This window comes from Macrotis lagotis, chromosome 1, assembly GCF_037893015.1.
Source record: "Macrotis lagotis isolate mMagLag1 chromosome 1, bilby.v1.9.chrom.fasta, whole genome shotgun sequence".
In the NCBI taxonomy this organism is placed as follows: Eukaryota; Metazoa; Chordata; class Mammalia; order Peramelemorphia; family Peramelidae; genus Macrotis; species Macrotis lagotis.
The window spans coordinates 425,048,664-425,070,559 of NC_133658.1; the positions used below are offsets into that span (position 1 = coordinate 425,048,664).

The window sequence follows — 21,896 nt, forward strand, 5'->3', positions numbered from 1 at the left end:
GGGAAATTAGTGGTAGAACACAAGTCATGGGATGATAGTTTTATGATTGATAGAGACCTCAGCAGCCATCTAGTCCAATCTTCTAATTTTATGATGAGGAATTTTGTAAATTTTACAAACAAGAATACTGAGTTCCAGAAAGGTTAAAAAAACAAAAATTAGTAAACATTCAGGGGCAGGATTTGAAACCAGGCCCTCTTACTGGAATATTTTTTACTACATTGCTTTTCTGAGTCCAAATCCTGTTTTTTCCATATGCACTGAACTACAACAAAATGGTGTATCCTTTGTTGAGAAGGTGGGCGGTCTTAGAAGGAGAAGGAGACATTCTGGAACCCAGTAGCTCTACCTCCATTAGCCTGGATATGTTCTAAAGGAGAATCTTATGACTGGGGCTTCTGCTACTCTGCTGGAGAGGATAGCTCTTCCCCCCTGCTGTCTGGTGTAAACATTACTATCAATAAAATTGAAGTTTATAGTGGAAAATCATTGGCTCCGAGCCTAGACTAGACAGGAGACAGTGAGTGGGGAATGTCACGCCTGCTGTCTCAGTGTGCAGCCCCCATATGGTTATTTCAGGACTTTGACAAATATAGAAAGCTCTGCCTACATATCTGCCCAAGACTTGGTGGGTTTCCTATGACCTTTGAAAAGTTTCCTTTAACCACCGAATATCTTAGCACTGCCAAACTCTGAGCCTTCCTCATCTGAGAGCAGCTTAAAATATTAGACAATAGTTATATGTTCTTGCAAAAACCCAAGCTGGGTCAGAAGCGTCTTAAACCACTGAAGGAGTAGAAGTTGCTGGTCAATTTTGTGGTGAATTAGCTTTTGTAGGCAGTGGGTAACTCAGAGGCCCAAATCTGAGAAGTCTATTGACCAGGTGTGAGCCTTATCTGAGAGAAACTCATCTGTCTTCTGAGAAACTGTCATCTATCTTCTGAAAATCATCTGGTGAAAGAAGGAGAGGGAAAAATCAGTTAAAGGGGAAAAATTCAAATAATTAAATAATTAATAATTTAAAAAGGGAAAGGAGTAGAATGAATTACTAACCATTACTATGTTCCTTAAACCTTAGATCACTATCAGTGTGGAGTCTTGTGATTATTACTATTATATCAGTGTTGCAAGGTGCTATTTAATTCATGTAGGGAACATCTTCCATAGATGCAGATTGTAGCCCATTCTCTATGCCTCAGTGGGTTGGTGTGGCTGTAAGCAGCATAGTATAAAATAAAAAGAATATGGACTTGGGAGACATAGGACCCGCATTCATATCCTACCACTGACCCTGGGCAAGTCACTTAAACCTCTCTTCTCTTCACCTGCCCAATCTGTAAAATAGTAGTAATAATAATAATAATAATAATAATACCTACCTCACAGGATTGTTGGGAGGGTCAGATGAAACAATATAGATAGAAGCTGCAAGGTGGCACATTGAATGGCCTAGTGTCAGGAAGACCTAAATCCAACTTCAGACATTTACTAACTGTGACCTGGAAGTCATTTATTTGCCTCAGTTTCCTCATCTGAAAAGTTTGGGGCTTCTGAGATCTTTTCTAACCCCAGGGTTATGATCCAATTCACCAATTCTGGTGAAGAATTCTACTGTATTTATTCAGCTAGTCCTCAGAGGATAAATTTAGAGCACATAGTTCGACCTGTATTTGTAGCCTCTTCCATGTGGGGTAGAGTCCTGCTTGCTTGTAGTAGTCTGACTCAGCCCTCAAGATCCCAGAAGAATCTCCACCTCATGAAAGGAAATAGAGGAGGATTCTAAAAGATCATCATTATTTGACATGATAGAAAGAATACTAGATTCAGACTAAGAAGACCTGGCTTAGACTGTGGCCTTTGCTACCTAAATGACCAGAAACAAATTATCACTTTTTTAGTCTCAATCTCCTCATCTGTAAAATTAACACAATCATATTTGTGCTAAGAGGTAGTGTTGCTACCTAGAGAACAGCCTTGTAGACACAAAGAACTAAGTTAAAATCCCATTTCTGGCATGTATTGGCTGTGGGATCCTGAACAAGTCTCCTACCCTCCCAGTGACCCCAGGCAACTTTCTAAGACTATTAATTGCTGGTTAGGGAAAGGAGAAGAGAATTTTAATAACAACTTTTATATAGCACTTTATGATTTGCAAAGCACTTTACATATATTTTCTCATTTTATCCTTACAATAACCCTGGGAGGTAAAGTTCTGTGATTGTCCTCATTTTACAGAGAAGGAAAATAAGGCAGATTAGCTAAGTGACTTGCACAAGATCACACAGCTGATAAATACCATGGACAGAGAGGTGTAGTGGAAAGAACCATCTGGTTTGGAATTAGAAAACTAAAGTTCGCATTCTGACTCTAGTAGCTACTTACTACTAATGTGACCTTGTACAGTGAGTTAACTTCTCTGAGACTTGGTTACAACTTCTGTAAAATGAAGTGTTGTCCTGAAAGGTCCTTTGGGTTCTAAAGGCATCTGTGGCTATAGATAGATTTTGAGGGGGACAGAGAGGAGGCAGAGGAAGGAAAGATAACCAGGCTTAGAAAGGAAATGGCAGTTGTTGAGACCCTAACATTTTCTTTGTTGAAGGTTGGGGATGTTTTTTGGTGCTGGATCCTGGCTAACTGCCTGGGCAAGAAATATCTGCCTCAGTGAGTAAGGAATTGGATTACAGGGAGGTAATTTGATCTATCTTCTGCCTGGGTGAAACTCAAGTGCTACAGTGACCAGGGCTCTCTGTGTCCTTTGGGTGGTGGCTATTGACAGATAAGGCAGATCACACAGTGGAGACTGAATCACGAGGGGCAGACTTTGCTTTAAGTGCTCTTGGTTTCATAAGAAGTTAAAGGGTGGTTTCTTTTGTCCTAGCCCTAACACCTCACCTTTCCCAAATAAAGCATTTAGATGGCTAATGGCTTCATCACTGAGATTGTAATCCTGTTCAACAAATATTTCCTGAGTATCCAGCAACTGGTGAAGTCCTATACTCAATGTTTTCAAAGAGTTCAATAAAATAGGCAATTATTAAGTATCTATTATGCATCATGGGGTAGAATAGAAAGTTAACTTCAGTCAGGAAGGGAAGAGTTCAAGCCCCACCTGTACCTCATACTGGCTGTGTGTTGTTGTTCAGTCATGTCCAATTCTTTGGAGTTTACTTGGCAAAGATACTAGAATGGTTTGAAATTTCTTTCTCCAGCTCATTTTACAGATGAGGAAACTGAGGCAAATAAGATTAAGGGTCTTGCTCAGCGTCACATGGTTAGTAAGTGTCAGAGACCAAATTTAAATTTAGGTTTTTCTGACTCCAAACCTGAGTCTACTCACTGCAGTCTTCTCAAGTTTACCCCAGTCAAGTCTCTAAACTGAACAAGTTGAATTACAGATACAAATCTGCGTTGGTAAAAGGAATTTCTCACTTCTCATACCAATGAAATTACTGTGCTGCCTCTCAGAGTTCAAAGACAAAAAGAAAACCATTCCTGTACTCAAGGTGTTTACATCCTCATGAATTATGCAAATAACTATTGTAGAAGGTAATTGGTATAAGGCTAACCACCTTTAGGGTTCATCTAACTCTCCCTTTTGGATTCCAAGTAACTGTAGCAGCAACCACATCGCAATAAAACCTGTAAATTGTGTTAGCAAATGGTATAAACCAAGTTGAGGATAACCAAACTTCAAATCCATCATGAGGTAGAAGGGAATGGCTATCCTGAGCATGAAAAGATTCCCTCCTCTCCAATCCCACTCCAGGGAATAGGAAGATGAAAACAGTTTATTTCAGCAGCCTTGAAGGTGGCTGAAGCAGGCACTGTGAATTATATAGTTTGGTCAGACATCAAAGACAACAAGGTCCTCCACTGCATCCTGGGCCATCACAAGTTGTCTTCCCTTTGATCCTGCCCCTGGATTTTGATGATTCTGAAGGACAGTGAGACTGACAACTTTGTGGTACTTTGTCTCTCTTAAACCAATTCATGCTCAAGTCAAGACTTCACTGAGTAATTTTGTTGGTTCTCTTTAAAAGGAATAAATGAACAATCATAAAAGAGAGATTAGTGAGTATGAAGGTACAAATCACCTTTCCCTTTCTCACCTTCAGTTTCTTCATCAGTAAAATGAAGAAGATAGATAAGTTGATGACTTCTATCCCTATCAACCCTGACATGTTGTGTGTTTGTGATTCCAATTCCAGTTCCAGTTCTATAAATACTGTTTGTCTGGAGAGGTCTGTGGGCTGCCTCACCACTTCACAGAAGAGAAATTAGTCAACAAAATCCCTGTCTTTAGACAGAAACCCTGAGAAATACTGAAAAGGTTGGATTTCCCTCAGTTACTTCCTGAAGGAATCTATGACAAGAGTGAGCAGGGGTCTTTATCAGCCATCTGTTGGCAAGTTAAATTCTTCCTGTCATTTTGTTGTCACTCTCAAAGTGTTCTGGGAACTTCTATTTTCAGTTAGTGACCTCTTCTTCCTGCATAGTCTTTCTCATTCTCCAAGAATATCTTGTTCTAAAGGGACTGAGGATCCAGTTGTTGTTTAAGCTGGTATAGGCTGATTTTTGTGCATATGCCAAGATTACCTTATCTTCCTAGAGGGCTTAGGAGGGATGAGATTCATCATATACCAAAATAAATTAGCCAGTCCTTCCTTTCTTCTCCAGCCTTATACAATGGTACTAGATAAGTCATATTTGGGGGTAATTAGATGCCAAAGTGAATAGAGCACTGGGCTTGGAATTGGGAAGACTCAGTTTCTTGAGTTCAAATCTGACATTTACTGGATATGTGACCAGAAAGTCATTTAACCTGATTTGCCTCTGTTTCCTCATCTGTAAAAACAAGCTGGAGAAGGAAATGAAAAACCAGCTTAAACCACAACTGGATCCTCAGTCCCTTCAGAACAAGATATTCTTGGAGAATGAGAAAGACTATTCAGGAAGAAGAGGTCACTAACTGAAAACAGTCTCTTTGCCAAAAAAAAGAAAAGAAAAGAAAAAGAAAACCCAAAATGGGGTCACAGAGTCAGACACAAAAGAAAAAATATCTGAACAACCACAACAAAAATGATGTTTGTATCTATCTGTTTGGCCCTGAAGAGTTGAACTAGGACTAATTGTGGAAGGCATATTTGGGTCCAATGTGAAGAACTTCCCAATAATCAGAGCCATTGAATAATAGAATATCCCTCACAAGAGATAGTAAGATGACAGAGATGATCAAATAGAAGTTGAAGGGTCATCTGCCAAGAATGCTATAAAGAGAATTTCTGTCTTTAGGAAGTTGACCCATATGTTATCCTGGGTCCTTGCCATCACTAGATTCAATGATTCTATAAACTATGACTAAATTATCACTGTTGGTTTGATCTCTCGTTACTCTCATCTCCTAAAAATGCCCATTAGATGTGATTATATTTGTTAAAAATGAATTTGCTTTGTAATTTCACCAAGCCCACTGAAATATTCATCTCAATAGTGCAATTCCTTGGAAAAAGTATTTGTCTTAAAATCTGATGCCCAGTGTAATTTTTATGGGCCTAAGTGTACTCATCTGAAAAATGGGGAGCATAATATTTGCACTGCCTAACTCATAGGATTGTTGTGAGGAAAAACACTTTTAAGACCTTAATTCACTATCAAAATGTTAGCTGTAATTGTCATTATTGTTAATGTTATATGAGCATGTGTAGCACAAAACCAAGATGGGAATCACTGCTTTCCCTTATGATACTTGGTTCCCAAATTACCATAGAGATGGTAGCATGTAGAAATGACTAGAGCACCAGACTTAGAGTCAGGAAGACAGCTAGAGGGTGAAATAGAATGGATGCTAGGACTGGAGTCAGAATAGACCAGAATTCAAAAATAGCCTCAGACAAATACTAGTTGTGTGACTCTGGGCAAGTCATTTGTCTGCCTTATCTTCTTCAACTATAAAATGGGGATCAGACTGACCTCTACCTCTCAGGGTTGCTTTTAGGATCAAATATTTGCAAAGTATTTAACATAGTAGATATTTAATAAATGCTTATTCCCTTATTCACCTTTCCTTTCTGCCCCAACCTTATCTGTAAGATGAGGAACTTAGACCTCTTAGACCAATAACTTTTTGGGTTCCTTCTCTAACTCTATGATCCTGTGATTTTAGGTACATAATAAGATCAATTTTTTCTAAATCAGACTTTATTTTATTTTAAATGCATTAAAGGAGCTGGATATTTGAAGGAGAATAACTTTGTCAAATGAATTGTAATCATCTAATATAACTAATTTTGAGTTGAATTTTTTTGTTTAAGGTTTATTAAAAATTGATGCCTAGGGGCAACTGGGTGGTATAGTGGATAAAGCACTGGCCCTGGAATTAGGAGGACCTGAGTTCAAATGTGGGTGCGTGACCCTGGGCAAGTCACTTAACTTTGATTGCCCTCAAAAAATAAAAAATAAAGTTCTTTTAAAAAAGTGATACCTAGCTCTATTTATCTGATTCCTTACCCCAAATAAGATCCAGTGTTAAGTATTGTGGGTGGTAAATATATATGAAAAATAGTGGTTGGCGATGGAGAAATGATATAATTATGTGATAATTATATCATAATAGTTATAATAAGAAATTCAAACAGCCTACAAGTGAATGATTTTCTTTTTTCCTTCCTTTTTCTTTTACTTGAAAGAGCCCTTACCAAACTACAAGTAATTTAGAAAATGATTCCTAAAAGCCAAGGACAAGTCATACCAGATTAACCTCATTCCTTTTATTGACAGGGTTACTAGATGAATAGATCAGGAGAATGTTGTTAACATAGAATTGCAGTAAGGCATTAAGATTAAATTTCTCATACAATCCCAGTGGATTACAGTAGGGTCCAATTCAAAAGGTTGAATGACCAGACTTATTAATGGTTTTTGTGTCAATTAGTGGGGGAGGTTTCCAGGTATCTGTTATTGACCCTAGCTCTTCATTATTTCTATCAGTGATTTAGATGAAGGCATGAATGGTTTTCATTTTTTCACATTTTCAGATGACATAAAACTGAGAAATATAATCAACATGCTAGATAATAGAATTAGCATGCAAAAAAAGATCTTGACAATTTATAACAATATTTGCTTGTTTGTTTGGTCATTTTAGTTGTTACTAATTCTTTATGACTCCAGCCAGGGTTTTCTTAGTAGATACTTTGCTTTGCCATTTTCTTCTCCAGATCATTTTACAAATAAGGAAATGGAGATAAACCGGGTTATGCAACTTGCTAAGTCACTGGGTCACACAAGTAGTAAAGGTCTGAGACCAGAATTGAACTCAAGAAGATGAATCTTCCAGATTTCAGGCCTAGCATAATATCTAACTGGAATTTAATAGGAAAAAAGTAATTTTCTATATTTACATTTTTTTAAAAAATTTATTGATGTGTTTTATTTTTTCATCATAAACATTTCCAGAAAACCCTTAGTAATGGTGTGTAAAAATTAAACCAAAATACAGTACTATGACCTCATTCAGAAAATGCAACAGTTCACATCTAAAACACACACTCCCTTTTAAAAAAAAAAAAAACAAACCACAAAAACTTTATGAACAGAAATCTATTATCTCCCCCCACTCACCCCCCACTCCTTTGAAAGAGAAAAAGGAAAGAAAAACAAATTATCTGTAATAAATACGTGTATTAAAACAAATTCCTTCATTGGCTGTCTCTTTAGAATTCTACATTCCAAGGGCCATATGGCTTTAGAATATATAACCCAGAAACAGAAAGAAAAGGAAAAATTCATTTGAGCAGAAAGAAAGAAAAGTTACAACAGTCCCTGCAGGTGGATGGCAGAGTGGAGTTCACTTCAGGAAAATCCCTTTGGTGACTGCCTGACTTGGGGTGGGGAGAGACTTGAGGCAGGCCAATCCACTGGTGAGCAGTTACTAGGTATTGGGTAGTGAGAGTGATGAGAGTCAGAGGAAAGAAGGGGTTGTATTCAACAGATGTTGCAAAGATAAAATCAACAGGCTTTGGCAACAGATAGAATATGGGGAATGAAGAATCAAGGATGGCAATGAATTTGTGAGTCTGAAGGACTGGAAGGGTGGTGTTGCCTTCTACAATAAAAGGTAAGGGGGGGGGAATTGGAGAAAGAGGGTGGGAGGGAAGGTTTGGGGGAAAGATAATGAGTACTCTTTTGGATACTTTTTATTTAAGAAGTCTACTAGGCATCCAGTTTGAAATGTCTGAAAAGTAGTTGGTGATGCAAGATCTGAGGTCAGCAAGAGATTCATACAAGCCTTTCCATGTCTTCTTGAAATCATCTATTTCTTCATTTCTTATAACACAATAATATTCCATCACACACACACACACACACACACACACACACACCCCACAGCTTATTCAGCTCTTCTTCTGCTAATGGGCTTCCCTTTAGTTAAAATTCAACTTTTCAAGTATAAGATGAAGAAAGTATTATTGGACAACCAATACAAGAGGAAAATGATCCAGGGGTTTTAGTGAACTACAAGCTTAATATGAGTCAACAGTGTAATATTAAAATGAGTCATTTAACATAAAACAGTCTCAAATAAATTTCATAAGATAAATTCAGATGAGAGAGGTGCATCTAGGTGGGGCAGTGGATAAAGCACTGACCTTAGAGCCAGGAGGATCTGAGTTTAAATCTGACCTCAGACATTTGCTTAACTGTGTGACCTTGGACAAGTCACTTAACCCCACTGCCTGGCAAAAACAAAAAGAAAAAAAAATTTTAGTTGAGAAAAGCAAAAGGAGGTGACCCAGAACACCAAAAGGTAATAACTTAATATAGTTGGACAGGATACAGAGTATGGCATAATTGGTCAAGGGAGAAGCTCAAATGGGGTATGACCACTAGTAGGCGACAAAGCTTTCTGCTTAAAATTGCTATTCTTACTAACTAAATGCTAAGTTCAATTTTTTCCTACACTGGTTAAAACAAAATGTAATGGGGTGGCTAGATGGTGCAGTGGATAAAGCACTGGCCCTGGAGTCAGGAGTACCTGGGTTCAAATCTGGTCTCAGACACTTAATAATTACCTAGCTGTGTGGCCTTGGCCACTTAACCCCATTTGCCTTGCAAAAACCTAAAAATATATATATATATATTACCAGTGGCCTCTAAACACAGGTTGTGTTTCCCTCTTTGTGGCCTTGTGCGGAAGTACAAAAAGTTAATGTAATTTTAGGCTATACTAAAAATATTACGCTATATAGAACAAGAGTGGTGAGAACCATAGTCTACCATCGTCAAACACTAAGAGAAATATTATATTTAGTTCTAGTCATTAAATTTTAGAAAGAATGATGACAGGCCAGAGCAGCTACTCTTGGAGGGTAAGTAGCATATTGGATTGACCATGGAGTAGAAATCAGTAGAGACATCACATACTAGCTGCATGATACTAGGAAAGTCAGCTAACATCTCTCAGGCTTATTCTCCTCTTTTGTGAAGTGGGGATTATAGCACGTCAGCAGGATCAAATGAGATAATATATATAAAGCATTTTGCAAAGTAATAGTGCCATATTTATTTTAGCTATGATTATGATGATGATGATGTCCATAAAAGTGAATCTCATAATGGAGAAGATGCAAGAGTTCAGACTCCATTAAAGTCAAATGAAGGAATGGGGAACATTTAGCTTAAAGGAAAAGGTAGACTTGAGGAAAGATGTTACACCTACCTTCCAGTAGTCAAAGGAAATTCACATGGAATCAATCTATAGACATTCATAATTCCATGCTACCTGGGCAAGTCACTCAGTCCTGTTTGCCTCAGTTTTCTTATCTATAAAATGAGCAGGAAGGGAAACGGAAACCATTTCAGTATCTTTGCCACAAAACTCTAAATGGGGCAATGAGAGTTGAACAAAACTGAAAAACAACTGAAACTGAAAATTTTCTATGCATTATGCTAGGCACTGGGAAGACAAATATGAAGAATAAGGTAATCATATCTCAGAAGGAAAAGACAATAATTAAGTTTATCTGCTTGACCCCTGAGAGCAGAAATAGTGGTTATAGATAGGCAGGTTTCTGCTATATTTGAAGAAAAACTTCCCAACAATTAGAACCAGCCCAAAGTGTCATGAACTAACTTTGGTGGCAGCATATTCCACTCACTGGGGGCCTTTACCTTATGTCTTGATGAGACGATTATAAAGGATGTTCCTCTTCAAATACAAGTTGTCCAAGGTGTGGCCTCTGGGTTTGGAGTGATTTCTGCAAGTGATTTTAGGTCTTTTTTAAAGAATCTTCATGTAAGTTGGGCACATACCTATATTCTCAGATTGCGTAAATAGAACTCTTGAGCTCAGTTCAAGAATTCTCTGAGTTGCAGTGGGCTAAGACAATCAAGTGTCTAAACTAAGTTAAATATTAATATAATAATATCAAATTTTTACCATCTTAGAAAGGGGGAAGGAAAAGAGAAAATCCAGAACTCAAAATTTAAAAATTGTCTCTATGTGTAATTGGAAAAAATAAAATATTTTTTAAAAATAGTAACCTAAAAAATATTAATATAGTGAGTCCTGGATAGTCAGGTGGGAGGGGGAAGGAAGAGAAAAGTACCAACAAATTGCCTAAGGAGGGATAGAACCAGCCTGAGTCTGAAACAGAGCAGGTCAAAGCTCCTATGCCAATTAGTAATGAGACTAGAGTCTGGAGTAGCTCCTGAAGTTCCTGATGAGATTGGTAGAACAAGTCTTTTAAAAAATAATTAAAATCAGGGGCAGCTAGGTGATGCAGTGGATAGAACACTGGCCCTAGAGTCAGGAGGACCTGAGTTCAAATCCAGCCTCAGACACTTAACTGCCTAGCTGTGTGACCTTGGGCAAGTCACTTAACCCCATTGCCTTAAATATAAAAAGATTTTTAAAAATTATTAAAATCATAATGCTAGCAATAATTTCTACAGCACCTACTTTGTATTTTTTTTCAGGGTCACAGCCTTAATAAGGGTTGACCCACAAATCTGAACTCTTCTCTCTGGTCTAAGTCTACTATGTTTTCCTCTATATCACGAGAGCCAGGCTCATCCTTTAAGGAATGTAAAACATGAGGGGAATAAGAAACAAAAACAGATAAAAACTTAAGTGCATATGAAAAGCACAAAGTGTTCTGATAGTCCCAGGAAAGTAGGGAATCACTTGGGATGGAGAAATTGAAAGGGGCATCAGGAAAGGTTTCATGGAGGAGGTAGCAATTTAGTCGAACCTTGAGGGATGAGTAGATTTTCACCTGGAAGAGCTGCTAGGAGAGGGATTCTAAGTATGAGGAGTAGTGTTAGAATCAAGGGTGTGAAGACAGGAAAGTAGAAATGTTCAAAAAACAACAATCCAGTTTGACTGCAATGGGAAGGGAAAGGAAACTACAAATGTAAACTGAGTTACATCATAAAAGTTCTAGGATACCAGACATTTTGTCTAGTCACCTTTGGGAATAAATTGAAGGCTTTTGAGCAGGAAAGTGATTTAATCAACTTAGCCTTACCTTGGGGAGCTGACTCAATATAACCCATGCAGGGGGAAGAGAGGCTGGAAACAGGGAGACTAGATAGAAGATGATTAAAATAATCTGTGGGAGAAGTGATGAAAGAAAGAGCTAGATCATAGGTATCCAACCTTTTAGCTCTTTTGGGCCACTCACCCAACAAAAATTTGTCAAGGGCCACATGTAGAATTTAATATTTACTTATGACTACAATGTAACCCATATTACCAATGAGTACAATAATAAAATGTAATCAAGTGTAATGAAATGTAATGAATTACAATAATAAAAATGAGCATAATAATAAAGCATTTGCTTTTTAAACAAAAAACAAGAATATGCCATTTTTTTAGTGAACATAGAGCCTACTTTTTTGACAGTCATGCATTTATATCTAGTTGGATAGAGGTTGTAGCGATGTAAAGAATATTTTCAAGACACTTGTCTGAAATTTTTATTCCATTTTTACTTTTTGTATGCTTCGAGGGGATAAAAGTTGCTTGCAAAATACATATTCCCCAAAAGATACATTATGAACATGTTCATGAAATGCTAGATATTTTTCCTTTTGTCAGGTACAACTTATAAAAGTCCAATAAAAGCACTTGCACAAATTTTTCTTTAAATTGCATATCCTATTGGAACGCTAAACATTCTATTTGCAAGTTTGCAGGCAAAGTATTGATGTCAACTGAGAACAGAATAGCAAATATACTGAAATACAGTTGGTGTTTTCTAAAATCTTAAAATCTATTCTTAAACTCCTGGAACAAAATAGCAGTTAAAGCTGCAAACAATAAAATTGTCTGTTGCAATTACAATGAGTCATATAATGTTTTAAAATAAAAATCCTAATTCCAATATGCATATTTTTTATAAAAACAAACAACCCCCCCCAAAAAAAACTCTACAATGTTAGTTATGTGAAAAAGTAGAGCCCTGTTAAATTAAGAGTTAAGCTGGTCTGTGATATTGCAAAGCTGGTTGGCACATGCTCTCAATGTTCCTTCATTTTCCAGTTTCTCAATGCTGGTAGCATGAATGGGCTATGAGAACTATGTGCAGACTGCAGGCCAAGGGTTGGACACACACCTGAACTAGAGTCTGGACTCAGAAGACTCAGATCCTGCCTCTGATATTTACTGGCCATGTAAACATAAACAAGTGGCTTCCCTCTTTGAGCTTCAGTTTCTTCATCTATTAAAAGGGAATACTACTGCTTCCATTGCCATCTCACAGGATTGTTATAAGGATAGTGTTTAAGGCATTATAGAAATGTGATTTACAGTGACTACTGGACTAGTAGGTGTGGCTAGGAACCCAGAGATGCCATAAACATTATAATCCAAGGATGGTGGGAAGACCTGGACATTTGTCCTAATTATCTTAGTTAACACCGCCAGACAGCTGTTTCTACCATAGCCAGAACCCTTCCTCTACAGCAAGACAATAGGCGGTGTCTTTATTATCATGCTGCATAATGTACAGTGACACTCATTAATAATGGAACTCACAGACAGATAACAGAGACCTCATAAGCTGTGAGCTGGAAGAACTCCTTAACCCCTTGCATGACCGATTCAGATGGCTAAGTCCCCTGCCTTCCCTCTACAGGGAGGGAGGGAAGGAAGGAAGGGAAGGAGGAAGGAAAGGAGGAAGGAAAGAAGGAATTATCTCTACAGTTTCTAGGGAAGAAGGGAAGAAAGGACATAAGCATTTATAGAGGTTTGATTGTTTTTTTACAAATATTTTATGGGGGAGGCTAGGTGGTACAGTGGAGGAGGCGGCTAGGTGGTGCAGTGGAGGGGGCAGCTAGGTGGCACAGTGGAGGGGGCAGCTAAGTGGCACAGTGGATAGAGCACCGGCCCTGGAGTCAGGAGTACTTGAGTTCAAATCTGGCCTCAGACACATTATAATTACCTAGCTGTGTGGCCTTGGGCAAGCCACTTAACCCCCATTGCCTTGCAAAAACTAAAAAAAAAAACAAAAACCCAAATATTATTTTATTCCCACAACAACTCTGTGAGGTGAGTACTATTATCCTCATTTTACAGTTGAGGCAATCAGAGGTTAAGTAATTTATCCATTGTCACACAAGAAGGGACTGCCCAAATATACAACCCAAATAAAGGTAGAGTTGGCCTGATTATGAAATCCATAGACAAAACACTGGCAAGAGAGATGGTTAATATGATCCTCCTCTCTTGAATCCCTTGCTTCTTTTCATATCACTGATTATGCCCAGTCGGGCTTCAATCTTGAATTACCCCCACCATTTGTCACCTTCTTACCTACACATGAACTGTTGAACAAAGCGGGAGAAAAATCACACAACTGTTCTGACTGGGTCCACTACAAATTTATGTTATACAACCTCAACTGGGCCCTTACTGCTGCTAGGCAAGCACACTAGCCTCCCCTCACCAACCCACTATCCCACTCTCCACAGTGACTCCTCCAAACCTTTCTAATCCCTCTTCAAACCTTCCATGGATCCCACTCTCAACTGAGAGCTTTGACTCATATTGTTCTGGATTCCCAGGGGGGATTCTGAAAAGGGGTTCAGTGTAGGTTTCACAGCACGGGAAGAGACAAAGGACCCTGTTCCAGTCAGGTAGAAAGAGACAGTTGGATCAAACTAATTGATTATTGAGGCTAAGGGCAGAGCTTATATATGAAAATTCTTGGATGTAACCATCTGAGCCGCTTCTGATAAGTTAGGTGAGTTCTCAAGGAAGAGAAGGTAGGGAATTTCCATTTCTCAGGCTGAAGGAGGGAGCATACACCAGGTGCTACAGATACGCAGTGAGGATTTACCTTACTGTCTGTTTTCTCATGCTGGAGTTTACAAAATAAATCAGGGAATTAAGGTCAGCTTGTACCCATGCCTAAGTAAACAATTCTCCCCCCTACCCACTTTCCCTCTCACAATCCAAGACAAATTCTTAAAATATCAAATTTAATCCTGTCATTTATTCACCTCCCTGTCCAATTGGCAGGACACAGGGTGCCCAGATGTTGGGTACCTGTTTCAAGGAAGCAGTTTCTCATGAGTGATAGAAAAACTCTTCCCATGGGAATAACATACTTTTTGTTTAAGTCTTTTCTTCACAAGGTCAGCACCAGATTTGACAGTTTACTTCAGAAGGGCACAGAATTTAACTATTTGCTGTCAATTACACAAAATCCAAGCTAAGCACTTATAATATTGTAATTAAATTCATCAATATTCTACTCCAAAATTTGTCATGAGATCCTTCTTCCTCATTTCCTATCTATCACTCTGGAGCCTTCTGCCATTATCTTCTCCTTCTGCCCTATCTCACGTGATAACAGAGTTTATCCTTCTACCAGTTCATGTGATCCCAACCCATCCCATCTCCTCCAGTAGATTTCCTCCTCTATCAATCCCCCCCCCACCTCCATCCCCCTCTTCTTCTCCCTGGCTCATTTCCTATTGTCTAAAATATCTAAAAATATGCCCGTCTCTCCCCCATCCTGAAAAACCTTTCACTTGATCCTTCCGTCCCCACTATTGTCCTATATCTCTTCTGCCCTTTCTAACTCAACTCCTAGAAAAAGCTGTACACTGTAGGTGCCTTTCTCTCTCTCTCTATTTAGGGACCTTACCATTTCACTTTCCAAAGTTACTAATGATCTCTTAGTTACCAAATCCAATGATCTTTTCTCAGTCTCCTTGATGTCTTTGCAAACTTTGACACAGGTGATCACTACCCTCTTCTCCTTGGGTTTTTGGGTTAGCACTTTCCTCCTTATGTATCTAACCACTCCTCTTTCTCTTTAGTTGGAGCTTCCTACAGATCACAAGTAATTTTCATAATGGTCCTTCAGAGTTCTTTTCTCTTTTCCTTCTATACTACTTTACTTGATCAGCTCCAATTAATTTAATTACCATTTCAATACTGATGATCCTCAAATCTCCAACTACCTTTCAGCACCTTGAATTGATATTCAGCAGACATTTTAAACTCAATTTGTCCAAAACAGAACTCATTATCATATTCCCCCGCCCCCCCCAATCTTTCTCATTACCATCATCCTCAATTCCTCAGGCACACCACCTAGGAGTCATCCTAGATTCCTTACTATCTCTGAGGCTAGGTGATTTCACCTTTGCAGTATCTCTCAAATAGTTCTCCTTCTCTCCTCTGATACTGCCAATATTCTAGTGCAAGCCCTCATCACCTGGATTATTGCAAAATTCTGCTTCTTGGGTCTGCCCCACTCTCCACAGTGACTCCTCCAAACCTTTTTAATCCCTCCACAAACTTCCCATGGATCCCACTCCTCCCCCACTCCAATCTATCCTCCATTTAGCCACTAAAGTGATTTTACTGAAACACAGGTCTAATCTCCCCCATCCCCCCTCAATAAATTCTGTTGGGATGTTTTCTCTTAACTGCAGTTCCATGTTCTAAGCCTTTCATAAACTAGCACCCCTCCTATCTTTCCAATCTTCTTACATCTTATTCCCTAACATATACTCTTTTATTTAGTGACACTGGTCTCCTAGCAGTTCCACAAATAAGATACTCCATCTCTTGGCTCCAGGCATTTTTTGTCCCTTCCCCAAGCCTGGAATGCTTTCCTATCCTCTTCTAATATTCTACTTTTTAAACCCTTCTAAAATTCCACTGCTTTCTCTCAGTTAAGTATCTCCTATTTATCTGTAAATAGCTTACTTTTTATGTACATATCATATATACATATATATATATATATATATATATATATATATATATATATATATCCCTTCCATATCACAACTTCCCCATCTCAATTTCACTATATCACAGGTTGGCATAAGAAATTAAAAAGTGGGGCAGCTAGGTGGCACAATGGATAGAACACCAGCCCTGGACTCAGGAGGACCCTGAGTTCAAATGTGACCTCAGTCACTTAATGATTATCTAGCTGTGTGACTTTTGGCAAATCATTTAACCCCATTGCCTTGCAAAAACAAGCAAAAAAAAAAAAAAATAGGAACTTCCAGGGAGTTTTGTAGAAACCTCAAACAACACATGTAGACCAATGGATGACACAGGAAAAACTCAAACATGCATGAAATACATGTCTAGTATTCTGTTGTATCATATCAACATATTTTATCTTTTAATACCATAACAGTTCAGACTTCTCTGGCATGAAAGGAAGGTCAAAAAATTTTATGCAGATTTTCTAGATCACAGGGGCACTATACCCCCTAACTGCTGAGCCATGTGGAAGGAATAACAGTATTTGCAAGTTTATGAATCCATAGTTTGAATGTAGATGACATTTTCCTTAACAGGTCTCTCAGGATTGTTCTTGATCACTGAATTGCTGAGAGGAGCTTCATCTATCAAGATCATCTCACAGTATTGCTGTCAATGTAAACAATGTTCTCTTGGTTCTGCTCACTTCGTTCACTATCAATTCATGCAAGTTTTTGATACTTCTCTAAAGCCCGACCGCTCATGGTTTTTTTAATAGGACAATAGTACTCCATAACATTCATATGCCATAACTTGTTCAGCCATTCCCCAATTGATGGACATTGGGGATACAATTTTTAAGAATGAAAAGAATTCCTCTGCAGAAGGAGCTTACAGCCTAATAGGGGAAATAAATTGTAAGTCCAGATCCAACATAAAAATAGCAACAATAACAATACTAAAGAGAATTTTCTTATTTAATACTCTTTCCTCAGACCCATGAGAACTGAGAAATCATAATGATTTCTCTATCATGCAGTTCCCAGTATTGTTTTAAGTCATCCTGTAAAATGTAAAGAACCATAATTAGCCACATCCCTGAGAAACAAATTCATTCAAAAAGAGGGAAGAGATCAAGATAAATTGTAAAGGAGTACCTGTTCTTGCTAAAGAAGAATGACAAATATAAACAACTAGAAACTCCAGTGATCCATTTCTCTCATATCCGTATAAGAAAAGGAATCTCTAAAGTGGCCAAACATGACATTTGGGCAGGTTACTAGTAGCTTAATGGGGTAGAAAGAACACTGAGTTCTGAGGCAGTATAGTTTTAGGTAGGAGGCACTAATCACTTCATCTCTAGAATTCATTTTCCTCTTTTTGAAAAAATGAGGGAGTTGGATAAAATGATTTCTAAAATGCCTTCCAGTTCTATTTTTTTTAATCTGTGACTACATTTAAAATAGGCAAAGTATGGGCAGCTAGATGAGGTATTGGTTAGAGTGGTAGACCTGGAGTCAGGAAGACATATCTTTAAAAGATCAAATCTGATCTCAGACACTTCCTAGCTGTGTGACCCTGAGCAAGTCACTTAACCTTATTTGCTTAAATTTCCTCATTTGTAAAATGAAATGGAGAAGTAAATGCCAAACCCAACTTCAATATCTTTGCCAAGAAAACCTAAATGAGGTCATGAATAGTTGAACACAACTGAAAAATGACTGAACAATTAAAACTCTGGAGTCTTCCTCCTCTTCATTTCTTTCATATCAGGAAGCTTCCTGCTTAAATGAAAAAAGCTTAAAAATAAAATAGATTATTCTCCGTCATGGAGAGGGAGGAGGAAAAGGAGAGAGGCAAAAAAATGTGGAATTCAAAACCTTACAAAAAGATGAATGTTGAAAACTATCTTTGCAGATAGTTGGAAAAAATAAAATAAAATTCAAAAATAAAATAGACAAAGTGCCCAATCTGGGAGAAATGAAAGTCTATCTCATGTGATATGCTCTGTCTAGTTCTAGGAACCATATTTGAGAAAAGATACTAAAACTGAAGAACATGCAGAGGATGGTGATCTAAATGGGAAAGGGCCTTTAGATCATAATGTACAGAGACAGGTTAGAAGACCTGAAGATGGCTAACAAGAAGAAGAGAAGGCTTTGAGAAGAATCTGAGAATTATCTGAAAGTATTTGAATACTCATCTTACAGAACAGGAGTTAAATTCATTCTGCTTTGTCCCAGAAGCAAGAACCAGGAACAATGGATAAATATTGTAAAGAGGCAGATTTGGGCTCAATAAAAGGAAAAATCTTCTAACATAGCTATTCAAAAGTAGAATGAACTACCATAGAAAGTAATATTTCCACTTATTAGAGATTTTCAACTTAAATTAAATTTAACACATAATAATTACTTACAGTGTATGGAGAATTTTGTCAGATGCTGAATATACCAAAGTGAAGACAGCACCTGCCTTCAATGAGGTTACATTCTACTGTGTGAAATGTGTGGTTGGGGGAGACTGGCTATGACATGCACACAAGTATGTAAATACAACATCAGTTAGGGAAGGTGAGGGACCTAACAACTAGGTGGAGGGGGCAGGAAATGCTTTGTGGAAGAGGTAGTATGCAAGCTGAATCTTGAAAGAAGAAGAACAAGTTTCTGAGAGGGAGAAATGAGGATCTTATTCATTCCAGGCTTCAGGACAAGGCTGGATAACCATTTCATGAGGATGTTCTAAAGAGAGATTTCTCAGCAGAGGAACAGTTGGGGCTAAATGACCTCTGTGGTGTCTTCCAGCTCTAAGAGTCAGAGAACTCAGCTCTTCTCACCTCAGGTCTTAGTACTCTAACATTTGTATTTATTCAGTCATTTTTTTCAGTTGTGTTTGATTCTTTGTGACATTATTTGGGGTTTTTTTAGCAAAGATACTGGTTTGCCATTTGCCATTTCTTTCTCCAGTTCATTTTATAGATAAGGAAACTAAGGCAAACAGGGACAAGTGACTGGCCCAGGTCTGAGACCAGATTTGAACTCAAGAAGATGCCTCTTTTCCTGACTCCAGGTCAACCACTCTACCCACTGCACCACCTCACTGCCCCATACATCACTGGTCGACATTTACTACCTTGTTTAATTCAATTAACCAAACTTAAAGAAGAAAAAGAAAAGTTTAGAGCATTATGCCTCTCCCTGATAAAAAAAACTTGACTGAAGTAAGACAGAGCACCTAACTACCTGGTGTAGTTTTTGTTCAGTTGGGAGGGAGAGGAGTGCGAACAGTTCTTGTGCTAGGTGGTACACTGGCCTTAAAATCAGGAGGATAGGAGTTCGAATCTATTGACACTTACTAGCTGTGTGACTCTGGACAAGTTCACCGCCAAGGGGGGGGGGGGGGAAGGGAGAGTGGTAGAAAAATGTGGAATTCATAAACTTACCAGTTGTGTAACCCTTACTAGCTGTGTGATCCTGATTGCCTCACATCCAGGTCTGTCTCCAATCATCCTGATTCATAAGTGACCACTGGACCCAGATGGCTCTGGAGGAAAAAGTGAGGCTGAACATAGCACCCCTCACTCAAATCCAATTCATATGCTAGTCATGGCATCACCTCCCCTGATGTCATGGTCTTCTTTGAGAGAGAAAGACAAACATCATCAATTCATAATAAAGCATGAGTTGTACATTAGAAAGTCAGGAGCAAAACGCTGTAAGAAGTAGCAGGAGAAAAGGGCATTATGGATTGGGAGTAGAAAAGATGACCTAAAAGATGCCATTTATGAAGGAATTCAGTAGACAAAAGGAAAATTATGTCAGGCACTGGAAACAGTGAGAGCAGAGTCAAGAAACTGCAAGGTATTGTGGAATGGGGTGATGGGGAGAAGAAAATAATGCAACTTGGCAGGGACTATAGAGCCCATTGAAGGGAATAATATACAATAAGTCCAAAAAGATAAGGTGATGAAAGATTAGGGAGGACCTTGAGTGGCAAGCTAAGAAATTCAGACTTTACTTGATGATTGAATTGATTTGATTTGAGAGTAGGAAGCTAATGAAAGATTTGAGCAGAACAGTGACACAACCAGACCTATGCTTTAAGATTAGTGTGGTAGCAGTATGAGGATGAAAGGGGATGGGGAATAAGGGCAGGAAGAACTATTGAGAGGCTGTTGGAATGGTTCAGGCAGGTGTGTAAGAACCTGTAGCAGAATCATGGCATTAGGAATAAGAAAAGATGGGACATAATTGATAAATTGTCAAAGGATATGAATAAACAATTCTCAGATAAAGAAATTAATGCTGTCTAGAGTCATATGAAAAAATGCTCTATTGATTAGAGAAATGCAAATTAAAACAACTCTTAGCTACCACCTCATACCTCTCTGATTGGCCAATATGACTAAAACAGAAAATGATCAATGTTGGAGGGGATGTGGGAAAACTGGGACATTAATGCATTGTTGGTGGAGTTATGAATTGATCCAACCTTTCTGAAGAGCAATTCAGAATTGTGCCCAAAGAACATAAAAACCATGCATATCCTTTGATTCTACTAGGTCTGTATCTCAAAGAGATCATGAAAAAGAGTAAAAAACCCAAATGTACAAAAATATTTATAGCAGCTCTTTTCATAGTGACAAAGAATTAAACATCAAAGGAATACCCATCAATTGGGGAACAGCTGAACAAATTGTGGTATATGAATGTAATGAACTCTATTGTTCTATAGGAAACCAAGAGACAGGACTTTAGAATAGCATGGAAAGACTTGCATGAAGTGATGCTGAGTGAAGTAAGCAGAACCAGAGGAACATTTTCTACACACTAACACCAACTATGATAGACTTGATCAATTCTGCAGTATAACAATCAAAGACAATACTAAAAGACTTGTGATATAGAATACCAGCTATATCCAGAGAAGGAACTATGGAGTTTAAATGCAAACCAAAGTTTACTCTCTTCAATTTAAAAAAAATAAAAAAGTTGTCTCATGAATTATGTCATTTTTTCTCTCAATTTTCTTCTTCCATTTGGATGTGATTCTTCTTTCCCATAATTAATATGGATCTATGTTTAGCATAGTTATAATAGATCCAATGTTACATTGCTTTCTGGCAGGGGGAAGGGGAAGGGAAGGAAAAATATTTTTTTTAATTGTTAACTACTGTTACATGTAGTTGGAAAAATTAAAAATGGAAAAAATAAAAACTATATAAAAAAGAAAAGGTGGGACAGTTAGAAGAGAGATTGTGGTATTGTGTATGATTTATGAAATAGGAAATTAGTAAATGGAGAAACCAACTAAATTAGAAAGAGGAGCAGCTTTTGGAGAAAGGTATTAAGTTTGGTTTGGGACATGCTCTATTTGAAGACATTAAAATGGAGATATTGTTTAAGCAAGCCAGAGATGGGGATCTAGAATTTAGAAGGTAGGTCAAAGCTAGAGAAATAGATTTGAGAATACTTTGCAATAGCATTTCTAAATTTTTTGTACTTAGAACCCTTCTTTATACTCAGAAAAATTATTGAAGACCACCCCTAAGAGATTTTGTTTATATTGCTATATTTCTTAGATATTTAAACATCTTAGTGTTATTATGAAAATGAGTTTTACTTGAAAGATCCTGAAAGGTTCTTGGAAAGTT

General features: G+C 37.9%; 1 protein-coding gene across 5 annotated transcripts in view; it reads left to right on the forward strand.

Moving 5' to 3' along the window:
- Positions 1-21,896, forward strand: part of EVL (Enah/Vasp-like) — a 274,426-nt gene that overhangs the window by 185,044 nt on the left and 67,486 nt on the right. The window lies entirely within an intron of this gene.